Genomic DNA, 22,587 nt, shown 5'->3' on the forward strand with positions numbered 1-22,587 from the left:
AGGTCCTGGGGTTCCATATACAGCTGCCCCAAATAGATAAATAAAAATGTAAAACCCATTTTTTAAGGTGCACACCTAGAATCCCGACTGCTCGGGGAGTAGCAGGGGAGTGGATTGAGGTTGGAGAGTGGATTGAGCCCACAAATTCAAGACCAGCCTGAGCAGCATAGTTAAACTCTTTCCTTTTTTAATATTTATTTTTTAGTTGTAGGTGGACACAATACCTTTATTTTATTTTTATGGGGTGCTGGAGAGCGAACCCAGGGCCTTATGAATGCTAGGCGAGTGCTTTACCGCTGAGCCACAACCCCAGCCCGAAACTCCTTCCTTAAAAAGAAAAAAAGAAACATTCTTACCTCACAGGCAGTGCCCAAACAGGTGGCAGGCTGGCCTCTGGGCCTAGGACACCTGTCCTCCATGCCTTTGCTCCCAGCACCACCTCCCAACCGTCCTACCTGTCATCCCAGAGGTCCCCTCCCTCATCAGAAACAGGGGAGCCGTTACTGGTTTCCACCCATGTCATCAGTTCACAGAGGTGCCCATTAGTTGCCCCACCCTTGCCAAGGCACATACGAGAGCCCAAGTTTTAAGCAACAGTTACTTCATACTTTTATTCATTCATTCCTTCATTTGAAAAAGCTCATTGAGAATTTTCTGTGCCCCAGGTGCTATGATAAGTCAGAACTGGTGTCTGTCCCCAAGATGTTCAGTACCTGGTTGGGAAGAAGGACCCAGGGAGGCAAGTGTTATGGTGGAGAGGCTCAGGAAGTGTGGAGCCCAGAGGGGGCACTCAGCCTGGAGTGTGGGTCAGGGGAGGATCCGGGAAGGAGGGCGGGATCTCTGAGCTACCCTTGAGGAGTTCAAGGAGAGGAAGGAGGTAGGCAGGGAAAGGTGCAGCCCCTATGTAGAACTCTTAGTAAAATCCCAAGCATCAGGCAATCAAGATGGTGAAGACTCCATCAGGGCAGCCAGGGGATCTGAGGGGAGGAAAAGGGGTGGGCCTTGCTTTCCACTCTGCTAAAAGCCTGGAGAAGGGAGAGAGGGAGTAGAAATGTAGAAGGGGGTGCAGGATAAGGAGGAAGGGGCATACTTGGCAGAGATACAGAGTAGGAATAGACAAACTCACCAAGGAAGGGCTGGGCATGGCCCCACTGAGGAGTCCCTTGGAGGAAACCATCCCTCACTGGACACCTTCTCCTTATGAGTCTCACAATAACCCTGATAGGTAGCTATGATTTTTTTTTCATATCTACCAATTAAAAACTGTGTGAACTTGGGCAGTTCCTCTTCTCCTCTTCCCTCATCTGTATTTACCTCCTAAGATTGTTTGAGGGTTGACTAAATTAACATATGTGAAACACACAAGGGCCCATTTTCTGGTCATGCAACCTGTGGTTTCCACAGGACTCAGAAGGTGAGGGGTCCACATTTGGTTTAATGCTCTGCCGTTGCCATCTTGCAAATCTTCATAATTTGGAGCCCTGTGCTTTCATTTTGCACTGGATCCCACAATTATATACCCAGTCCTGCCTGCCAGAGTATATGCTTTAAAATATTAAGTTTTATCATTATCTTGGGGTTGAGAATAACAAATGTGATTTGATATATTCATTTTAGAACTAAGGAAACTGAAGCTGGATAGTTTATGTGACCTGCACAGAGTTAGATGCAAGCAGGCTCAGAACAAAGGCTGGAGATGGAGAGATGGAGATGGTAATCTTCGAGGTGAAGGCAGGATACTGACCTGGCTTCCCCCCACCCTGTGCCCTCAGAGGACCACATAAGGAGGGAAGTGCACCCAGGCACTTTGAAGGAGCCCAGAAAAAGAGATGGTAGGAAAAAGAGCATGAACAGTTGTAGAGGTAGGAGGAAAGCTGGCTATTTTGGGAAGCAAAGTAAAGATTCTCTGAGTAAAACATAGTGGTGAAGCCATGGAAACAAGGACTGGGAAAGTCTCTTGGATCTTGGCCACAAAAAAAGGTTATAGATGAGCTTAGAGAAACAAGTTTGAGTAGCATTAGGGCTAGAAGCCAGGTTTACAGAAGGGAGCTTGGTAGTGCTAGAGACGGTCACTGGTTATTATTATTTAAGAAGTTGGGCTATGGAAATAGAAAAGGGAAGTAAGGAATGAGGAGGAGAGGGAGGGAGGGAGGGAGGAAGAGAAAAGGGAAGGAAGGCAGGCAGGCTCTCTGAAGGGCTAGAAGGAGAGCAGATGCCAACTGGGTTACAGAGGAAGAACGTCCAGAGGCAGCAACTTCACCAGGGAGCGGTGTGCCTCTTTCCCTGAGTCTATAGGAAAAGGAGGGTGGAGTATGTGAATAAAAACTATGGGGGCTGCTGTTCTTTTGGGGGCTGGTTGTTTCCCCAGCTGTGCTGTGGAGTTCTTACTGTAGACATCTCTGGGCACCACAGCTGTGTGGCTCAGCTCACTCACTGGAGTCAGACTGCCCGGGTTCAACTGTGGATTCAACAACTACCTGTGGTGACCTGGAGCAAGTTACTTGGCCCTTCAGTGCCTTTGTTTTCCTATCTGGAAAATGGGGATAACCATGGTTGCTGTGAAGCATGACTGCCACCATTCGTGCAAAGCCCCCAGTATGGGGTCTGACAGACACATGCACATGTCCAGGATAGGACAGTGATTATTAACAACAACATCTCCTTGCCTTCTTGTGAAACCCCTCCCGTGCATCTAACATTGGCCAGCATGCTGAAGGGTTCCAGGGTTTGCTGCTTGACTGAGTAGCTTTCAGGAAGTGTGGTCATAAAAAATGAGGGGTGATTTGGAAGTGGCACAGCGTCTATCTCAAGGGCTTTGTTGCACAGTAAATGCCACAGACATGCAATAAATGCTTATGAGCATGCCCTTTGTCGTTGGCACACACTAGTATGTTCCTCTCCCACATTGATCCTGGTCTTAGGCTATTGCCACACCCAGGCCCAAGTGAGCAGTATCAGCTGATAGCTGTCCCCTTGTCAGGTTTCTTGACAGGGATCATCCTATTGTTAGAAGCTTCAAGAATTGTAGAATACTTTACAAGCACTGCCCAATGTCTCATAGCAATGAGAGGCCAGGACAAAGTGTGGTGGGTGTTCTCCTGTGCCACAGAAATCAGAGCTGGAGTAGAACCAGCTGGCTATGTCGTCCCAAGGTTGGGTCACTGCAGAAGTGTTTGCCAAAAATCCCCACTGCCTTGGATTTTGTCCAGACCAAGGGCAGAGATCACAGTACAATCTCTCAAGGGACAAAAAGGAAGACTGTTGCTTTGGATGGCTTGGAGCACTCTTGGTCACCATCCAAGGCAGCTATCACTCATTAAATCTGCCTTCCCTTCCAGCAAAAAACCAACTCAATGGAACACCACATATAGAACTCTAAGAATGGTATAGTGCTCCAAGAACACAGTGCCCATGCCTGCACACAAGTGTGCAGGGCTCGAGGGGTCTTTTTACACTCAACTCTGGTTGGGTGGGAACAAACAAAAAATATTAACCCTGAGTAGCATGCAGAGAGAGGGAGAGTATAGGAGAGTAACCCAGCATTTCATTTTCTGATCTGGGCTGCCTTTAAGGGTATGGTTTGTGGCCACAATCACCAAGTCGTGCCTGAAAGCCCTAGGGCAGTGAGGGTGAGCTCAGCGGACACCCTCACCCCCTTAGCTGTACATTCACACCAAGCTGAGCAAGCCCCAGAGTCCTAACACTTCATGAGACAGAAATTTGAAACCCTCATCCTCTGTGATAAATATTTGATTGATTTATTGGCTTCCTTCTTATCCAGACAGAAAATGAGGACAGGTTCCATTCAGAGCTGCACTTTAGAGTAACAAAAGCTCTCAAAGCCCAGATATGACCCTGCACCACATCCCACTGTTCGAAGAAGAAATCCATGTGTGGATCTAGTCATGAAAGAGTCTGAGGAGACACTCTCCTTAATGGGTGGCTGGCCGTAGAGATAGGATTATGGAAAGCTTTTATTTTTTACTTTTTAACTTTTTATACTGTCTGAAATATAGAATACCATATTAAATTGAGTAAATGTCATATATTTATTCAGTGTTACTTCTATGATTAAAAAAAAAACACCTAGCAATCTTGTTTGGAAATTATTTCCCTATTCTTAAGTGGACAACTATGACAAGGTTTCAGGCTTCCCATCTTCTCACAAGGAGAGAAGCACAATGAGGCAGAATGGTCAAATAATTGAAGGCCTTCAAAGACAAAGAATATAGGAATAACAGGCTTTGGCCGCTCCCGGATATTCCCATCCTGTTCCCTAACCCCAGAAAACAAATGCTACAGTTAACAACACATCTTCAGACTATTGCCTGGCTAACAGGCAATAGTCTTTAGTTTTCTTTGTAGATGGCACTTTAATTTTCTTTTATATGTCACTTTTTCTGGTTAGCTATCCCTGGAAATCCCTGACTATCCCATGTGCTTCTAGGGCCAATTGTCCCAGCACTACACTATGATTGTCTGTGTACCTGTTGCCTGCCCCCTCCCAGACTAAGGTTCCTGACCATAAGGAAGGTGTACAACCTTTGTTCCCTAAGCAAGTGCTCCACATGTTTGCTAAATATTTACTGAACAATTATCTATTTGGGAACCTTTTATGATCAGAGCAATGTAAGGGATACAAAGATGAAAAAGAGATTATTTCAGTATAATTACAACCGGGATATATCCAACAATTAAATATAAAACTAAATACTAACTAGTGCATGCCTCTAATCTCAGTGACTTGGGAGATTGAGGCAGGAGGATTGCAACTTTGAAGTATCCTGAGCCATTTAGTGAGACACTGTCTCAAAATAAAAGAGGGCTGGGGATGTGGCTAAAGCGGTAGCGTGCTCGCCTGGCATGTGTGCGGCCAGGGTTCGATCCTTAGCACCACATACAAACAAAGATGTTGTGTCCGCTGAAAACTAAAAAATATTTTTAAAAAAGAATACAAAGGGGTGAGGATGTAGCTCAGTAGTAAAGCCTCTGAGTTCCATCCCCAGTACCAAAAAATAACAACAAAAAATTAGCACTATTTTTAGGGTTAAAATAGGGGTACAATCAGTCAATGTGAATGTTAGGAAGGTTTTGGACACCACATTCTTTGTGTTTTCTGGTTCAAAATACTCAGATTTTTGAATGCTGGTATAGGGCATGTGTGTGGAGCTGTAAGGATTCAGGTCCTTAGAAACTTTATTAGAATGTGACTCATGATCTTTCTTCTGCCCTTGCAGTTGCCCTAGGAATACCTGCCATTTACTCTTAATTAATGTTTGTGAAATATTTTTGTCTTTACTTAAAGGTCATAAGTGTTATTATTATGTTACTGTGGTTGTTTTATTATTAAAGCAGTGCCAATGAGATTACACAACAGCTTGGATTAGGAAGTGAAACAAGGGCCATGATCCCACTGAAGCTACAGGGGATAGGGATTTGGGATGGTAAAATGGCAATTACCCCTGATGGAATGTGGGCTAGAGTCCAGCATTGTGCTCCTTAAGATCATTTCGTCCCAGAGGCTTAGGGCTGGCCCTCTGGCAATGGGTCCGAAGCATCCTGCCCTCCCCTGGCTGAAATATGGAAAGCTGTCACAGAGAAAAGAACCCAGTGGCCATAAGCCAGGAGCACAAGGTTTGCTTGGCATCAGCTCCCTGGGAGCTTTCCAGGAGCTGAAGGGCTTTTTCATTTGCAAGCAATCAATTATTTATTTCTAAGGCAATTTCTCTCTCTCTCTCTCTCTCTCTCTCTCTCTCTCTCTCTCTCTCCCTCCTTGTTTCCAGCTCTTGAGGACTCTCTCCAAGGAACAAGCTGAAGATGGATGGATGGTAAGAGTTAGTATAATGCACATGCGCACATGTTCTGGGCATACCAGGGTGGTAGAAATATCCATTCTTGAATCTGAAAAGAAAATGATCATAGATGCAGGCTATTTGTCATGGAAAGATCAAGACTAATTGAGGGTGGATGAAGTAGAGGCAATGACAACCTTGCTATAGGTAGTCTCCAGCAGTGTCACTGCCAGAAACTGATTGAGGAACCTGGCATCTGAATGAAATGTTTTTAAAATATTGGGTTGATTGACGGGTACGCTTATGAACTCAAGAAGAGGCACTAAAGCATAGTGAAAAGAGTGAAGGCTCTGGAATCAGATACAGGACATAAAGAAAGGCCCGCCAACTACTTTGTAACTGGATGACCTTGGGCAAATTTCCTAACCTCTCTCAAGCCTTCATTTCCTACCTGTAAACCTCAGTGTGTAACTCACAGGTTTAACCAGATGTTCTCTGTAAAGAATTCAATACAGTACTTGGAACAAAACACGCACAATAAATGTTAGTCATTATTATCAACTACTGGTCAACTAATCAGAGTTGGTCCCAGCTCCCTTCTAAACAATTAACTGTAGCACAGCAAACCCGGGTCTGAAGGACGCATTTGTGTGCCCAATAAAGAACCAGGAAAGAACTCAGTGGATTCAAACCAATGGCATCAGCCCTTGTTGTGAGCCGGGCTTTCTTGCTGTCCCACCAATGGTTTGAGGATTTGACTTGCGAGCGACATCCTGACAGTCCAATGACGCACAACCAGCCCACACTCAACACTTCTGTGGGGATAAATCAAGAAGCCGGCACGTATAGATTCCGTTATTAGGCAGTATTGGATGGAGAGAGGAGCTTAAAGGAAACAGCGCCTGGGAGAGGCATTGATGAACTAAAAAAAAGAAAAAAGACGATGGTTGCGCCAAGCAAGCTCGGCCGCCATCATGCTCTAGTTTCCCCTTTGACTCTCTGGGTCCGCGACCAAGGAAGCGGCCTCTGGGATGCTGAGGGGGTGTGTCTCCGCGTGATTGGCGCAGGCCGTTCAGCCAATCCTAGATCGTCAAACGGGAAGCACTTAGCCAATGAAGGGCAACGGCAGCGGCGAGGACTTGGAGGGGCGGAACAGCAGCTTGACGGGCACAAAAACCAGCCAGTGAGAACCGGAGGCAACCTCCCTACAGCCAATGGAGTGGGGCTCTGGGCGGGCCCCCCAGTGTTTGTGTTGTGGTTTTGGGGGAGGGAGGCGGAGGGGAAAGTTTGTTTATTTTGTTTTTAGTTTCTGGGGTCCCCGAGCTTCTAGAAGGTGAAGCGGGAGGGAGTAAACCCCACGCCCCTCGGCCCCCCTGCGACGTCGCCCGCATAGCCTGCGGAGAAGCGGGAACCGCACGCCTCGTCTCGCCTCACAGCGGAACGCCGCGCACTCGGAGCCGGCGCGGTTCCGCGGTGAGTACTGTCGGCCGCGCGGTCCTTCCCCTCCCCCGCGCACCGTCCAGTCCGAGTGGGGCGCCCCCGGGTGGGCGAGGGCGCCCACGCGGGGGCGCGCGGCGCGGCCGAGACGCGGCATGTACGTGTCCTCGCGACTGAGCGCGCGCGGCGGGAACGGGCCGGGCAGGGGGCGTGAGCGCGCGGGGTTGGTGGGGGCGGCTGCGCCCGGCGCGCGCCACGAAGCTGGATGGGAGTCGAGAGACTACCGGGGCCGCGGGCGACGTCCGGCTCTTGGGCCGCGGCGCCCGGAGTGGCCGGGCAGGGACGGGCGGGCGGACGCGCGCGGCTCCCGCGTCACGCGCCGGCAGGTGTGAGCTGGGGGGGAGGGCTTCCGGGTGGGCTGGCGGTGGCGAGTTCGCTTCCCGTCGCTGGGGGGCCTAGCGGCGGGGAGTCCTCGGGCCCCGCGACGCGACCGAGAGCCCAGGCCCGCGGAGCTGCGTCCGCCTCTGCCTGGCGGCGGCGGAGGCAACGTCAAGCCTCCGAGCTCGGGTCCCTGCGCGGCGTCCCCGCCTCGCGCCCGGGACCTGCGTGATGGGGAGGCATCGTGTGCCCAGCTTCGCCGGGCCGGGGGCTCCCGGACGCTGCCCGAGTGGCGGCTCGGGGAGGCGCTTGTGGCTTCGGACCAGGAAACGAGGGGCCGGAGAAATGATGGCTTTCCAAACGGCCCCCGTGTGCGTTCCACCTTCCCCTGTCTGGTGCCCTTAAGACTCAAACTAGCGGGTTTATTGGCCGTGGTGGCCAAGTGCCCCATCCAGCGAAATACACTAGTGGCTAAGGACTCCCAGTAAAGGGCAGCCTCGTGAGGGCCTCAAGACCAGCCCCTTGTAAATTTTTTGGGCACAGGTTAGTTACCATTCTGGGACTTTTAACTCCTTGTATCTTTTGGCCTTTGTATTATTATTAGTGTCCCCTCAACAGTTAAGCAAATAGAAGTTAAGGTATATACAAGTCCACATTTTCGCATCTTGTGTAAGTTTAATGCTAGAGGTTATTTTTTAAAATTTCAGTAGTGTAGGTTTCCTGTTGATTTGGAGAAGCATCTGGAATCTTGGTTTAAAACCATATGTATTTTTGGTAGTGTCATGTAAATGCCTCTTAAGGAGCAGAGCTTGTAGCACTTTGTCTTGCCTCTATCTCTATGGTGTGAGGTGGGTCGTGGGAGGGTTATGAATGTAGTATGTCCCCACACTTGTGCGTATTTACCAGTACCCAGAACACAAATCAGATAGGCTTGCCCTACCTGAGATCAGTGGGGATAATAAGGATACCTGTATATTTTCTTAGTTCTTGACAGTTATTTTATCTATGTATGTAAGTATTGCGGTACTAGGGATTGAATTTAGGGCACTCCGCCACTTAGTTACATTGCCAACCTTTGAGACAGGATCTATCTAAATTACTGAGATTGACCTCAGACTTTCGACTCTTGGGCCTTGGCCTTCAAAGTAACTGTGATTACAGGCATTCACCCCCTCAACCGCTGTTCTTGATGGCTTTTAAGTGCTTGTCCCCAAAATCATTATTTTAGCAGTGTTTCTGATAGAAATTTCCAAACTGGAACATAAATGTCATGCCTGTGAAAATAACTTTTTCATCATTCACATAGAAGCACTTAAAATGTTTTAAAATAAGAACAATACCATTTGTTCAAATGGTAGTAATGTTAGCTAACATTTATTTCATGCTTACCATGTCTCAGCCTCTTCAGGTAATATCATTACTGTTCCAGGGACGAGAAAAAGGACTGTAAGAACCATACATTTGGGAAGTTCAAGGACATAGGTTTAATCTCAAGTTGTTCTTTTTTTATATATATATATTTATTTTTTAGTTGTAGGTGGACACAATACCTTTATTTTATTTTTATGTGGTGCTGAGGATGGAACCCAGTGTCCCATATTTGCCAGGCAAGTACTCTACCTCTGAGCCACTCTAAATTATCCAGAGCCAGAAAGGTAGAAAGGACATGCGGAGCAGAGGAGTAGAGAAGGAGGCACCACTGGTGAATAGGCTGCCCATACTTAAGAATTGAACATTAAGTCTATTTTTGGTTTTTAGAAATTAAGAACATTTTCACACAAATACATCTAAGGTCTTTATATTTCTTCCATTTGAGTTTTATAAAGCTAAAAAATGCAATTTAGTTCAGGGTTCAAGTCATCACCCAACCAACTCAAGGTTCAGATTAAATTGTCATTGCTCAGAGAAGCTTTTCTTCGAGACCTCATCCCACAACTGCCATCCACCCTCAGGTCTCTCAGAGCTCCTGTTCATTTTTCATAGCTCTCACTGCAATTTGTGATTCAGGACCGTGTCTATTTTTGCCATATCTGCAGAGCCTGTAAGAGTTTGGGCATAGAGCAGACTCCCAGAAAATATTTATTCATTATAAGTTGGGCTTTTGCTTTTATTGTTTATTATACTGTCATTTCTGGTAGTGTTGCCTATCTCCTCTTGGCATTCTCTGGGACTTCCCACTGTTGGAAGTCTTACCATATAGAGATATATCTATAATTGCTGAAGAGGACACTCGTTCTGTTCTCTGACTTGTACCTCTGCCTGGGCACCCTTATTATTAAGCTAAACTAGGTTTAACCTAAACTGTGCTGGGCTTGCTAACTCATATGAGTGTTGCATCTTGATTATCCAGGCTGGGCTCAGCACTTGCACCTGTTATTCTTCCCTAGTCTCAAACTGCTCTTTTTTTTTTTTTATGCTTAAGAGAGAACAGGTTTTTTTTTTTTTTTTTTTTTTTTTTTTAAGAGAGAGAGAGGTACTTTGTTTTTTAGTTTTCCACGGACACAACATCTTTGTTTGTATGTGGTGCTGAGGATCGAACCCGGGCCGCATGCATGCCAGGCGAGCGCACTACCGCTTGAGCCACATCCCCAGCCCTCAAACTGCTCTTGAGTTCTTCCTTGTCTGTCCACCCAGCTTGTTGCTTCTAGAGACCTTGTATCCTTTCCAGCTGAGTAGCCTGCTTACCCTTTGGCATTTGACATTGACAGCTGCCTCCAGTGTTTTGCCCTTACACTAGTCTTCCTGAAACAGCGCCTTGTTCATGTTTCCTGCTCCCTCCCAGATCTACCACAAACACTTTGGTTTGTAAACCTTCCTTGGTGTTTCATTCCCCAGAAAGTTTAAACTCTTCAGCCTGTTTTTTAAAGTTCCTTAGACTAGCCCTGTCCAATAGAAGTAGAAAGCAAAAACTGCAAATGTGAGCCATGTATGTAACTTAAAATTTTTTAGTAGCCACATTAGAAAAGTAAGAGGAAAGGGGTGAAGTTGGTTTTCATAGCACTTTATTTCAATTATTGGAGTATATCCAAAATGTTATTTACATATGTGATCATTAAAATTGTTACTGAGATTCTTTACATTTTTTTCACTTAAGTTTTTGAAATTTGGAGCATATTTTTCTCTCATATACATCTCAGTTCAGACTGACTACATTTCAGATGCTTTATAGGCAGATGTGGTCAGTGGCTCCTATGTTGAGTGGCATAGCTCTAAACCATGTCTTCAACACATGTTGAAGGACCAGACGGGTAATTCTAGCCCCTGGCCCCTTGGTAATTCCATTCCCCTCACCTAGAACTAGTATCCTTTTCCAAAATGCCGACCTTCCTTGCTAAGAAACTCAGGGAGACCCAACACCATCCCTAAACATCAGTTCTCACCACGTGCTCTTTTAATCTTTTAATATTTTTTTGGGGGGGTGGATATCATTTCTCATATAGTAATTTCTTAGAAATTTTATGAGTTGGTATTATGAGAGGATAAGCACAGACACTAGCCAGTAAGAATGACTGATGAGGGCTGGGGATGTGGCTCAACTGGTAGCGTGCTTGCCTGGAGTGCGTGCGGCCCGGGTTTGATCCTCAGCACCACATACAAACAAAGATGTTGTGTCCGCCGAGAACTAAAAAAAAAAAAAAAAAAAAAAAAAGAATGACTGATGAATTAGAACTAATGCCAGACATATACAGCCGAGTTCTCATCTGCCTATACCTGCTGAGTAATAGCTCTGCTTGTCCTGGACTGTGTATTGCCTTTCCCCTTAAGACTGAGTTTCCCTGAAGACAGGCCTTTACCTTCCTTGTCTTTGTATCCCCCAAACTCCTCCTGACTTGGCCTGTATTAGGCAGTTGGTAAATATTTTAAATAAATGAACAACTGCTACCTTGTATTTGTTTTATTCTTTTTATGTGTTATGTTTTATCTTTCCAGTTGGAAACTAAAATATATATAAGTCCTTTGAGGACAGAGATCATGAATTACAAAGAAGTATATGGCATATTTTCTTCATTATCTTCACAGAAGCATTTCTTCATCCTCTGAATGTAGATTTACTCCCCTCCACAAACCTTGACACAAAAAGCTATGGATAGTTAATCTATCTACTATTTATTTGTTTTAAAGAGAGAGAGAGAGAGAGAATTTTAATATTTTTTATTTTCTATTTTTCGGCGGACACAACATCTTTATTTGTATGTGGTGCTGAGGATTGAACCTAGCGCCTCGTGCATGCCAGGCGAGCGTGCAACCGCTTGAGCCATATCCCCAGCCCTGGACACAATATCTTTATTTTACATTCATGTGGTTCTGAGGATCGAACAGGGCCTCATGCCTGCCAGGCAAGCACTCCACCACTGAGCCACAATCCCAGCCCCTGGACAAATATCTTTATTTTACATTTATGTGGTGCTGAGGATCAAACCCAGTGCCTCGTGCATGCTAGGCAAGCACTCTACCACCGAGCCACAACCCCAGCCCCTGTCTTTTTTTTTTTTTTTTTTTTTTTTGGCCAGTGCTGGGGATGAAAACCAGGGCCTCCAGCTTGGTAGACAAGTGCTCTGCCTCTTAAGATATACCCTCAGCTCCTAGATTGTTTTTGAAAAATAACTATGTTTTGAGGTTGTTATAGGTTTTCAGGCTGAGTCAAAATGAAGTCTGACTTTAATGAGACTTTCTTTTGTGATTTGTAAACTGGCTCTGAAAGCAGCTTCAGAAGTAGAACTGCACAGTAGTTCCACGTTGACGGATACTAATGCATACCCTTCCAGATGGGGCAGAGGTGAGAGTCTTTGAACTGGGAGTCAAAAGTCCTAGGTTTGTTTGTATTGTAGACATTTGCTTGAGTACCAACTATGTTCCAAGCCCAGGAATGAGAACCAAAAAACTAGTGGAAAAAAATTGTAAAGCCCTTTTAAGACAGAGGTGAAATTTTTAATTCTTCCTAGGAAGATTTAATTCCTCTCTGCTCCAGTGTCTTTTCTCATTTCTTGTTTTTAGATCTGTCTATCATGTTTTTAGATCTGTCTATCCCACTTGGTTGTAAGTTTCTTAAAACAAAGACTATTTTCTGCACCTCCAAACTCACATTAAACTGTGCTAGCTACATTGTAAGTATTCAGATGTGTATTGAAAAATGCCCAAAATAAATTACTTAAGTTATGTAGAGCCCTAGATTTTTCTTATGCAAGTAGGGATTCCGTGCCTCAGAATTGTTGAAACTAGATAAAAAATAATTTTTTAAACTACAGATCTGTATTGCTGTACCTCAACAAAAAATGTTTGCTTAAAAAATAAGTATAAAGAAGTATAAATTTGACATTTCTCCCCTGCTTAAAAGTGTTAATGAGACCTGTCATCGTCCCCTCTATAATATAAACTCCTTGAGAATAAGAACCTGAACACTTGTTTTTATTCGCTTGAATGCTCAGTAAAGACCCTGCCACCATCCCCTGCCTCATTTCTTGCCACTGCCCTTGGCTGCCTGTCTCGCACACTGATCTTCTTCAAGTCCCTGAAATGCATGTTGTAATACCCAGGGTACTGTCCTGCACATACTGTTCTTGCCATCTAGGGGACCTGCACCCCAACTTTAGTTAATGCCTCTTTAGTCCTCAGAATGTGTGACTTCTCGAGTGACTTACTAATCATCTTCATCCCAGATTGGGGGATATTGTTTTTTTTTTTTTAAAGAGAGAGTCAGAGAGAGACACAGAGAGAGAGAGAGAGAATTTTTTAATATTTATTTTCTAGTTTTCGGTGGACACAACATCTTTGTTTGTATGTGGTGATGAGGATCGAACCCCGGGCGGCATGCATGCCAGGCGAGCGCGCTACCGCTTGAGCCACATCCCCAGCCCAATATTGCTTTATTTAAAAACAGAGTATTTAATATAATTGGAATGAAATAAGCATTTAACAGGTATAACAGAACATAGCATACTTTGTCTTTTTTGTTCATATTTGTATCCCCAGCATCAAATACTGTGAATTGTCAAGGTTGTAGGTCCACGAAACCATTTCAGACGAAGTTAACAAAGACAGAATTGAAAATAGAATTTAAAATATCCTAGACTAGGGGTGCTCCTCAGTGGTAGAACATGTGCCTAGTGTGTATAAGGCCCTGGGTTTGATCTCCAGCACCAAAATTTAAAAAAAAATTAAAACTCTTAGTAATGCTAATGGTTAAAGTAAATATGGGAAGAACTGATCCATTTTAAATTGTCTTCAGGTTCTATTTTCTCTCGCATCCTTTTTCTTTTTTATGTGACAGATAATAATGTGTATACCTTTATGGGGTACAGTATAATCTTTTGGTACATTTATACTGTGTGTGTGTGTGTGTGTGTGTGTGTGTGTATGCACATTTAAAAATATATATTTCTTGCAGTGCTGGGGATTAAACCCAGGCCTTTCCAGTACTCAGCAAACACTGTATCACTGAGCTACACCTCAGCCTTATATTTTTTTCTTAATTTCTACTCAGAGGTAAACATATTAAGATTACAGAAATAATATAATTACAAATATTAATTTAAAAATTTTATTTAGTCATTATAGTTTAGTGAATATCCCCTTAATCCTTATTAGTTAAAATAATCAGAATGGTTATTAAAAATCTTAATACATGCTAGGGATGCACATGACTACTTTTTTTGGATATTTGACTACACACTGTGTGCTGATGCTGTGCTAGAAGCCAGAACTATCAGGATGGGATGAGTAGAAATCTTTACTCTCAAGGAATGCACAGCGAAGTGGGCGAGGCAGAGGTGGACCCAAGTGAGTGCCAATTGGTATGATAAATGCTGTTATAGCTAGTATAAGGGTGGTGGTGTGGGGCTGTGCATGTAAAGGAAAGTCATAAGCACAGTGGGAGGGGATGAGATCTGGAAAGTATTCCAGCGAAGATGAAGATCATACAAAGCAGTGGAAGAAGAGGGCATTTCAGGCAGAGTGCACAGCCTGTGCAGAGGCATGAAGGTGTGCATTTAGTACATGGAGAAGATGACCAGTGGCGATGTGCTTTATAAAGCTGGTGTTAAGGCACAGGACCATCAGCTGTGGTTAGCCATGACATGTCAGACAGACTCTTGGACTACAGTTTAGAACTGGAAATGACCTTGTAAATAATTATCTGATTCAGTATATTTGAACTCATAAAGGCATTATGAAGTTCCATTCAAGGAAGATAATCATAATCTAGAAAGGTACTTGTCACTTCAAGTTAATATGCTTGCTTGAGTAGAGTACCTGAAACCATGCAAATAATGTCATGTGGAATTAGAAAGTGGTGACTCATGGAAGCTTATCTGCAGCAGAAGAGAGTAAAGGAAGTGACCTTTAGATTACCTGAGGTGAGTGCTGATGCCATCTCTCATGGCCAGACACTGAACAGTGAAAGGGACGAGATAGGAAAGGACTACCCAGAAGGACCTCTGGGTGCGTGTCCTGAGAAAGATTATTCCCACAGCTTGAAGGTCTTTACAAGTCTCTAAGTCTCCACGTGGTTCACTGAGCTAGCATTAGTCTAATTTAATTCTCAACCAGAGTTGAAGGAAAGATAAATTGAATGGAAATCAAGCCCATTTTTTTCTTGTTTAATTTCTCTACAGTTTTAACAGTTCTTTTCTTTCTGTGTTAGGCAGCTTTCTGTTAAGGTAACAACTGTTTGAGATAAATCAAACTTATAGAGGAACGGTTTGGGCTTAGAGAGTAGCTCAGTGGTAGAGTGCTTGCTTAGCATAGGTGAGGCCCTGAATTTAATTCCCAGCACCAAAAGAAAAGAGGAAAGTTTTATTTGGGCACACAGTTTTGGAGATTTCAGTTCATGGCCAGTTGGCTTATTGCTCTGGGGAGTGGGAGCAGGAAATCAAGGAAGCCCTCACCTCTTGATGGCTGGGTCAGGAGGTGAAAAAGAGAGGAAGATTAGGGATCAGGACTCCACTGTTCTCTTCATGTCCCCAGGTGGGCATGGTGGCATATACCTATAATCACAGCTACTTGGGAGGTTGAGGCAGGAGGAATCCAAGTTTAAGGACAACCTCGCAACTTAGACCATGTCTCAAAATAAAAAAGAGCTGGGAATGTAGCACAGAGGCCCAACACTCTTGGGTTCAATCTCACTACCACCAAAAAATAAAAAAGTATGTTTCTAATGACTTAACTTCCTTCCACTGGGCCCCACTTGCTAAAGGTTCTGTCACCTCCCAGTAGTGCTGTGGGGCAGGGACCAAGCCTTCAACACATTCAAGGTCCAGATTATAGCACTTACCTCTGCTTATTACTCTGAAGTAGTGCCCCTTTCCCTGGTCCACTCTATAGAATGAATATCTTTCATTCTATAATCAATCACTAATTATGTTTTTTTGTTTATTTGTTTTGGTATGGTGGATTGAACCCAGAAGTGCTTTACCACTGAGTTGCATCCCCAGCCTTTTTATTTTTTATTTTGATACAGGGTCGCACTAAGTCGTTTAAGGGCCTTACTAAATTCCTTGAGGCTGGCCTTGAATTTGCAATCCTTCTGCTTTAGCCTCCCAAATTGCTGGGATTACAGGCATGTGCCACCACACCCAGCCACGAACTTGTTTTCAGGAGCAATTGTGGGACATCTATACCTTGTTGGCTAACCAGTGTTTCTCAATTTTGCATGTTCAGAGCTGCCCCCCCTTCCGCCCCAGAATGGGAGGAAGTGACTAATATAGGTGATTTAGCATCTTGTGTGATCTGGTAGTGCTGATCACACAAGATATGCTAAATCACCTGTATTAATGTTGCCTTTTACAAGTTCTATGTATTCATTTATTGACCTAGATTAAAAAGGGCTAAAGAGGTAATGGATGATAGGGAAAATGGTAACAATGAATGTAGTTTATTTAAATGATTGGAAAAGACAAGAAGGAGAAAAATGGAAGTAGGACAGGATTGAGAAGGCAACAACATCTTAGAGTAAGACAGAATATCTGTTTAAAGATGTTAAGGAAGGACCTCAGAGCAGAGGTTGGGGAGTGGATTGGAGCTGCTTGAATGAAGAGGATACAGGTTTGATGGGACAAGGCCCCAGATTCCCCTTGCGGACATAGGTAGAATAGTCAGCATTTAAGGTTGTTACAGCTTCCCAGGAGCAGAGGAAGACACCATGGGTTCTCATCTTGGATACCTTGACTCAAAACAGGTTTATGCTGCTTTGTTTGTTTTGTGGACACAGTAGGATGGTTTGCTCATATTAGGTGTAAACAGTCATAGTGCTAAATTTACAGAAAGAGGATATTGGTTATAACTTTAAACTTACTCTAGTTTCCTGATCATACTATCTGGTTTGTGATTAGTAAACATGTTTATTAATCATTTTTTTGTGTGTGAGAATAGTACAGTGACATTGTATTAGTTTCCTAACAATGTTGATTTATTAAATGTATATATTTAAAATATACCACAAATCCATCATTACCCTGAGACATGTATATCATTACCCTAAGTACATGTATGAAGACACGAATGGTGTGACTCTACTTTGTGTACAACCAGGGAAGTGAAAAATTGTGCTCTATATGTATACTATAAATTGAAATGCATTCTGCTGACCTGTATAACAAATTAGAATAAATAAATAAATTTTAAAAAATATACCACAAATTCTATAATGCTGTGGGGTTTTGTTTGTTTTTTGGTAACAGGGATTGAACTCAGGAGCACTCCACTACTAAGCCACATCCCCAGTTCTGTTTTGTATTTTACTTAGAGACAGGGTCTCACTGAGTTGCTTCGCACCTTGCTTTTGTTGAGGCTGGCTTTGAACTAGTGATCCTCCTGTCTCAGCCTCCTGAACTGCTGGGAATTACAGGTATAATGCTGTTTTGACATGTCTTTATTTAAGAATGTATAATTTAGGAGCTTCAGAAAGTGGAAGTGGTCTAGCTCTCTGACCTGGAGTCCTCCTGGTTAGGAGATCAGGAGAAATGTCCTGAGTATCTGCTGTGTACAGGTTCTGGTGGGAGGAAGGAGGTCTGAAATAAAGGGAAAGCTGTGCTCTCCAAAGGGCTGCCTGATTCCTCCCGTGCAGATCTTGCTGGTGGTACAGGTGCTCAGAGATTCCTTTTCATGACATGAGGAGATGTTTTGCCCAGATGTATATTCTCTGTGGAGCTTCCAAATGTAGAATCAACAGAATTAAAGATAATCTTTCACCATCTATTCTTTTGTCAACCTTCTTTCACTATAAAATTTAAAAAATTTTTATACTAATATGCCTAATTTTTTTTTTTTTGCAGTTTGATTCAATACTGCTAAAACAGCACAATCATTACTGATTCCTGCATAAAACACACGGGGAGGTGGGTGAGGCTGAGGGCTAAGGGTTACTGTGTGTGCCCCTCACTCCCAATATATGGCTGGCAGAGGGGCCCCTGGAAGGTTGTTACTTTTTAAAATACCAAAAGCAAAATAAAAACAAACACAGTGAAAAGGCTCTTTGTTGTAGAAGTAGCAAAAACAAAACAAGAGAATGAAAATGCAAAAGACATCACATTTCAAGCCTGTAAGGACTGAATTGAAAGCTTTAAAGAGGGGACCCTCTGCCCCACCCCGCCCTTGGTGGCTTGTGATTCTGCCTCAGCACTTTGTGACCCTACCCTACGCTTCCCGAACTCACCAGAGCAGGGCTCAGCACTGATGCTTTGCCTTGGCTTTGGAAACTTATTTACTGTACTGAAAAATGTATATTTCATGACATTTTATGTTGTTTTCCTTTAACTCCTTTTTCTGTCTTTGGGTCTGAAGACCCATTCAGGGTACTTTTCAGAAACGTAACTGAGGATGCCAGAGAGGATCCTCTGCCTTACCTTCCCCCAGTTGTTGGCTCTCTGGGGTCCCATCCTTGAATCTTGAAACACTTGAATCTTGAAATATGGAAACTTGGATCTTTGCCCTGTCCTTTGGATTGTGGCTTTGGACTTTGAGCCTGTCGTTTTCGCCTCCATGCCACCATACCGATTCTGTGTCTGGATTATTCAGATACCTGTCAGTTGTCCTGCTCTGGGTGCTCCTCAAAAGACATTTCCTGTCTACTGTTTCCTTTCCCCTATTTAGCCTGTGCTTTCTTACTCTGTGAAATCCAGAGAACTCTGTCTGAACTTTCCCTCTTCCATCTGTCAACTGCCATTCCCCAGTTGGAAATTCTTTACTTTCCCGTATATATGTTCTCTACTCTCCATGTGATTTTCTCCCCTTTTATCCTCATCCTTTGTAAAGGCTTGACTTATGTAAAAAACACAATTATATACAAAGAAAGACAATTTTATTTCCTAGACTTGGAGTTGTAATTCTTACCTCATCCTGCTGTACCAGGATTTCGCAGACTGTACTGAACAGAGGTGGTGTGAGTAGGCACTCTTGCTTTTCTCCTTGGTCTTATAAGCAGTTAGTCTTGTACCACTAAGAAGGTTGTTAGCTGTGTCTTCCCTACTTGTCCTTTATCACATTACAGAATTTCTCTTTTTATCAGAAATGGATGTTGAATTTTGTTGTTGCTTTGCTTTGTTTTGTTTGGGAGGCCAGGGCCTTGTATATTCTAGGTGACCTTGGATGTTGAATAATTTTGAATGTTTATTCTGACCTTTTGAGATGATATATTTTTTATTTTTTAATATGGTGAAATATTTTGACTGACTTTTGAACTTTAAATAACCCTGCATTCCAAGAATAACCCCATTGGTTATCCTATAATATCCTATATTTAAAAAGAAAAAAGTCTTAAATTTGATTTGCCAAATTTGCATTAATGTTTATGAGAAATTTTGGTCTGTAGGTTTCTCTTTTTGTAATGTTTGTGTGGTTTATTATCAGGATGATACTGGCCTGATACTAGAATAAGTTGGGAAATATTCCCTTCTCTTCAATTTTATGAAGAATTGACATTTTTGTCTTGCTTAAGTGTTCGGTAGAATTGCCTGGTAAAGCCATCTTGGTGTGGTGCTTTCTTTGGGGGAAAGTTTTTAGCCACAAATTAAAATTATTTAATAATTATGATGCTATTCAGGTTCTGTGTCTTTAGTGAGCTTTAATTAGTAACTTGTGTCTTCCAAGGAATTTATCCATCTCACCTAAGTTATCAAATTTATTGGCATAAAATTGTCATGTTCCCTTAGCAGGCTTTTAACAATACAGTCTGTAGAGATGTTGCCCCTCTTGTTTCTGGTACTGGTAATTTGTGTTTCTCGATGTTTGTTTTTATGCTATCTAGCAAGAGCATTACTTTTATTGGTTTTCACAAAGAACCATCTTTTGCTTTCATTGTTTTCCTATTTTTTACTAACAAAAGTGTTTGGTATGGAAATGTACATCACCTGATTTTTTATATTATAGAAAAACAGGGCCTTTTGAGGGGGGACATGTGGAAGCAATTGATTTTTTTGTCAAATATAGCCATTATATTTGTTCCCAGACTTCCAACCAGATAATACTATTTCCTCATGATGCCATCACTCCAGTATTATTCTGTATCCAATATTTGCCATTTTCACACATTCATCTATCACCAGATTCATAAAGGGATCTGATCTCTATAGTACTGCTTGGACATGACTGCTATGTTTAATTTCAATAACTTTTTATCCATAATATTTTTTAATTCTGTAGTATGACCTCTGCTGTACATGATGTCTAATTGGCTAACTCGGAACTTAATTGATTTTTTTCCTATTGTTTTTCTGTTTTATATTTCATTGGTTTCTGTTCTGCTTTTTCATTCTTCCCTTCCCCCCCTTCTCGCTCCCCCATTGGATGCCATTTGCTCTTCTTTTTCTGCCTTCTTTCTTTCTTTATTTTTACGTGATGCTGAAGATTGAACCCAGTGCCTCATATGTTCGAGGCAAGCGCTTTGCCACTGAGCCACAACCCCAGCCCTCATTAAGGGTTTTTAAATTTCATTTTATCTTCTTTTTCCCTTCCTTGGGTTGGGGGTACTAAGGATTGAACCCAGGGTCTCATGCATTGTTAAGCACACATTCCACTTACTGAGTTCGATCCCCAGCACTGCATAAAAATAAATAAATAAAATAAAGGCATGCTCTCCATCTACAACTACAAAAAAAAAAAAAAAAAAAAAGAGTGAAAAGAAAATACACAGGAGAAGAGAAAAGTTTTCAAACATATCCCTTCTTATTTTCAGTGCTGGGGGTTGAACCCAAGGCCTCCAGCACAGTAGGCAAGTGTTCTACTGCTGACTTATATTCACAGTCTAGAGCATGTATCTTCTAAAGGACTTACTTCTAAAATATATAAAAATTATAACACAATAATATGACAAGTAATCCAATTAGAAATTGCCAAAGGATATGAATAGATATTATTCCAAGGAAGATACACAAATAGTCAGTAAGCACATAAAAATCCTCAAAATCATTAGCCTGCAGGAAATTCAAATCAAAAGCATAAGATAGCAGCTGGGGGTGTGGTGGTGGACACCTATAATCCCAGCTATGAGGAGGCTGAGGCAGGAGGAATTCAAGTTTGGGGCCCTATCTCAAATTAAAAAAATTGAAAAGGGCTGTAAGTATAGATTGGTGGCAGGGTGCCCTGGTTCAATTCCAAGTGCCACAAAAACAGTAATAACAAACCCGTAGGGGCTGGGGTTGTGGCCCAGTGGTAGAGCATTCGCCTACCTCATGCAAGGCCCTGGGTTCGATCCTCAGTGCCAAAAAAAAAAAAAATAATAAAATAAAATAAATGGGATTCCAGGCATGCATCACTGTGCCCGGCTAGATAGTCTTTTACTCCTGATATTGGGTGATTTCTAAGGTCTTCAGTTTTTCAACACTAAGTATAATGTTAGCTGTGGGTATGGTTATTTGGTTTTGGTTTAAGATGCTCTTTATCAGATTAAGTTCTTTTCCATTCCTAGTTTTCTGAATGTTTTTGTATTGATAGGTATTGAATTTAGTTAAATTATTTTTTTTGCATTTATTGATATGATTATGTAGGCTTTATCATTTTGCTTGTTGATGTGATATATATTACATAAATTTATATTTGGATATTAAAACACCTTTATATCCCTAGGATAAATTTCACATAGTAATGATGCATAATCCTTTTTATAGATTGCCTATATTTGAGTTGCTAGTATTCAGAATTTTTTCCTTTTATATTCATAAGAGATATTGGTTTGTATTTTTATTTTTTATGTCTTTATTATTATTTTAATAGAAAATTTTTGATTACCAATCCAGCTAATAATAAGCCTATTTAGAGTTTATTTCTTCTCAAGTCATTTTTGGCAGTTGGTATCTTTCTAGAAATTTGTTCATTTCACTTAGGTTCTCTTATTTGTTGGCATTCATGTCTGATAATTATTTTTCTTTTGGATGCCAAACATTGTAAATTTTCATCATTGGATGTTGAGTCTTTTTGTATTACTGAACTTTGTTCTGGATAGAGTTTTATCCATTTGGGTATTGCTTTTAAGCTTCATTAGGGGAGACCAGAACAATACTTAAGATAAATTATCCTAAATACTGAAGCAGCACCTTTTGGAGTCTCCATGCAGTGCCTCATTCTTTATGAGGTTTTTAAACTGCAGCTGATGTGATTAGGCTATTCCTGGCCTGGGTGAGCTCTGAGGATTGTTTGCTGTGCTCTTTTGGGCAGTTATTGCCCCAGCTTAGGGTAGTTTTCTCATATCCATGTGCTGTTTAAGTAGTCAGCTGAATACTCAAGGGGTCCTCTGAAGATTTGAGTTCTTTCTCTGTGTAGCTCTTTCCTTTCTAGTATTGTACACTGCAAATTCTAGACGGCTTGGCTTTCCAGAATCCAGCTCTGCTGGCTCCATCTCCTCAACTAAGGAAGTTTTCTGAGTGTCCCCTTCCTGCTTAGCCTGGAAACTTTCCCTAGGTGGCAGTCCATGCCAGTTGGAGAGATCAGGTTTTTTTGTTTGTTTTTTGACATCTCTCAGGGTTCACTGACCTATGTTCCCTGATGCCCAGTG

At 42.5% G+C, this 22,587-nt stretch overlaps 1 protein-coding gene across 5 annotated transcripts in view; it reads left to right on the plus strand.

The window, feature by feature from the left end:
* The first annotated feature begins 6,956 nt into the window (after positions 1-6,956).
* TNRC6B (trinucleotide repeat containing adaptor 6B) overlaps positions 6,957-22,587 on the plus strand; it is a 246,723-nt gene continuing 231,092 nt past the window's right edge. For 2 of the 5 annotated variants that reach the window (XM_081309335.1, XM_081309338.1), the window contains exon 1: positions 6,957-7,265. The gene's annotated coding sequence lies outside the window, so the exon portion shown is untranslated. The remainder of the gene's footprint in view (positions 7,266-22,587) is intronic. The other 3 variants (XM_081309333.1, XM_081309337.1, XM_081309334.1) reach the window with 2 other exon arrangements.

The sequence above is a fragment of the Spermophilus citellus genome (genome assembly GCF_964194105.1).
Source record: "Spermophilus citellus genome assembly, chromosome: 10".
NCBI lineage: Eukaryota > Metazoa > Chordata > Mammalia > Rodentia > Sciuridae > Spermophilus > Spermophilus citellus.